Raw genomic sequence first — 3,847 nt, 5'->3', positions numbered from 1 at the left:
AATAAATATGCTATATAAAAAGAAAATATATTTTTATAATATAGATTAACACACACACACACACCCCCACACACACACACACACAACACACACACACACACAAAAACCCCCCCCAAAACGCCCCTACGTCTGCGTCCCCTTACCAACCCAGTGCACGTGGCTTCCATGATCACTTTAAGAACATCCCACCCAGCTGCGTTCAGTTAAGCACAGTATACTAAGCCGCGTTGCCCCCACTTCATAGAACATATGTAACGATTCAATTAATCTTTACACTAATCGTTACTTCTGAAACTAAGTTAAACCACGACGAGCTATGAGCCACAGTGATCCCAAGAGAACTGTTGTGTGAGAACTGGACCAAGATATCTGGATAGATTAAGAGAAGGATAGAACTGGATATAACGGGGCGTGTCTAAGGAAGGCCAGTGGAAAATGGAAAGCTACTGTGTCAGTAAGGAGAGGAAGTTTCCCTAAGCACTCAAAGGTAACCTTGCCGAATTAGATCCACTTTCTGTTCCTTTGAATATTGGGTTTAGTGTTGCTGTTACCGGAACTCTTAAGCCTGTGGATTGTGGAGTCTGGTTAGGTTACTTAGAGCTGAATCTGGTCAAGGATAAGTCATGCAAATGGACAAATCATTCTTGGCCTACATCGCCAGCAGACGATGTGGTCCGCTTGAATCAGTGTGAGTCTTTGGTTGAGTAGATTACAGTGTGAATCCTGCGGTTGACGGGTAGCACAGATTAATGAAAGTATAGTACATCCTGAATCAAGTAAAGTTCAGCTGAGGTCAATTTAGGAATAGTACAACGAGCTCAGTACACCCAGAACGCTCTTGTGTGTGTGTGTGTGTGTGTGTGTGTGTGTGTGTGTGTGTGTGTGTGTGTGTGTGTGTGTATATATACATATATATGTATATTTTTATATATATATATATATACTATATATATATAGATAATAGAACGATAGATAGATATAGATATATGTATATATATATGAATATATACATATATATACAATATATATGTATATATATATACATTTATATATATATACTATATATATATATATATATGAAAGATATTATCTTTTATTAATTTTATTATTTATTAATATATATAATATATATATATATATATATATATATATACATATATATATATATATATATATATATATATATATATATATATATATATTAGTAAAAACAAACCAGACCATGAGAAAACATTTGACATCAAAATGACAATAGCAAATGCAATTCCGAAACAGGGAATACATTAAAACTATATTGGACTTTTACATACCATAATTGCTGTAACTAAGCGACGCATTTTGATAATGGTTAAACGCCCCCCTAAATGAAAAGATAAAAACAATAAATATATTAATACATTAACCAAAGATACACTTTATGTTGAAAAAACGGATACTAAAACAAGTTAACAAATACAACCCCCACCCCCCTCCTCCCCGAATTTTTTTAAAAATGAAGCAAATGAAAAGTCTTTTAAACGTAGTGGTACCATACATATATATATATATATATATATATAAATATATATATATATATATATATTTATATATATATATATATGATATGGGTGTGTGTGTGTGGTGTGTGTGTGTGTGTGGGTGGTATTAGATGTAATGTGTATATAAAATATTTATATATATAGGGGGTTATATATATATATATATATATATATATATATACTTATACACATATATATATATATATATATTTATACACATATATACAGTATATACATATATAGATAGATAGATAGATATAGATATAGATATAGATATAGATATAGATATAGATAAAGATATAGATATAGATAATATATAAACAATAAAAAAATACAAAAACGTAAGCATTCTAAATAAGTAATCCGACAGATAGACAGTAAATAAATAAGGCTTTTAGATATTGCCAACAGAGATTATCGAAAAACAAGGATAACTTCCTGTCGTTTTTCACAGAGACAAATGCAATGCTGCTGACTAAACAAAAGGATAAACGAAATATGATTCTTATGACGTGTAAGTAGCCAAAAATAGCGCTTTTGTGTCTTGCAAAAAACCTGTGATTGTGTGTGTTTTTTTTTTTTTTTGTTTGTTTGTTTGTTTTTGTGTGTGTGTTTGTGTGTGTGTTATTTGTTTGTTATTGTGTATGTGCTTTTTGTAATTGTTTAAAAGATGAGATAAAGAAAGATAATAAAAGAAAAAGTTATCCTTTTGAAAAACAATCCACAACAGAACTAATCAATTTAATACAATGATAACTTCATTCCTTTTCAATGAGATCTGCTTTTATACATGTTGTGGAGTTATTATCAGTGCTGAAACTTATCACCTAACGTCTTTTCCCTCTTTTTATCATTATTTCTCTTTTTTTTTCTCTGATATCAACGCGAAAGACTATGAGATAATTCGGTAATGTTACCAAAGGAATTTATCACAGTGTGTCTGTGTGTGTCTGTCTATCAATATTTTCTCTCTCTCTCTCTGTCTCTCTCGGGTCCTCTCTCTCACCTTCTCCTCTCCTCTCTCATTCCGTCATCTCTCCCCTCTATCTCTCTCTCTCTCTCTCTCTCACACAGTCTCTCTCTCTCTCACTCTCTCTCTCTTACTCTCTCCTCTCTCCTCTCCTCTCGTTGGGGGGGGGGGTGGGGGGGGGGGTCTCCTCTCCTCTCATCTCTCTCTCGTTCTCCTCTCTCCGCTCGCTCTCTCATCTTCTCTCCTATATATATCTCTCACTCATCCTCTCTCATCCTCTCCTCTCCTCGCATCTCTCTATATATATCCTATCTAGATATCTTGCTCATATATCCCCTATAATACATATATATATTCTCTCTCTCATATCTCGCACTCTCGCCTCTCTCTAGAATAGTTATATAGTATGATAGAGTTATTTATATATATATATATTATATATATATATATAGATATGACATATATATATACAAATGAGAAGATATTAAATATATATATTATATATATATAGTATACATATATATATAATATATTTATAGAAATAATATATAGATTTATATATATATATATATATAGATATATAATTTATATATTATAATATATCATATACTACATATATATATATATGTAGAATATATATATAATATATATATATATATATATACAAGTGTTATATATTATATAGTGATATATATATATATATATATATTTATCTGATAAATTTAGTATTATGTATTATATATGTATATTTTGTATTGTAGATATATACAACATAAGAGAGAGGGAGGGAGGAGAGGGAGGAGATATATATATATAATTCATATATATATATATAAATATATATATATATATAAAAAAATATATATACATAATATATGAATATATATATATAATATAAAAATAATATATAATAATATATAATATATAATATATATATATATATTCATATATATATATATATAAATATATAATTATATTTATATAATATGATATATATAGCATATTTATATAGTATAGCGACTTATATATTGTATTGGATATATAGTTTCTTATTTATATATATATATATATATATATAATATATATTAGTACAGTATTTTTTTATGTTAGATATATTGTTATTTAGATATAGATATTTAATATATTACTTATTATATTAATTGATTTATAGATTTATTTGTGTTATTGAGATATAATATATATTAGTATCTATTATTAGAAATTGTGTTGTGTGTGGTGTTGGGGTGTATTATTATATTAGATATTGACATATATATTATATTTAATATATTAGTAGTTTTATTGTGGTTTTTGGTTCATATAATTAATAGATATAAAT

This window comes from Penaeus japonicus, unplaced genomic scaffold (assembly GCF_977035675.1).
Source record: "Penaeus japonicus unplaced genomic scaffold, GWHDUDI00000001_assembly GWHDUDI00000035, whole genome shotgun sequence".
Taxonomy (NCBI): Eukaryota; Metazoa; Arthropoda; class Malacostraca; order Decapoda; family Penaeidae; genus Penaeus; species Penaeus japonicus.
This window is presented reverse-complemented; position numbering follows the sequence as displayed.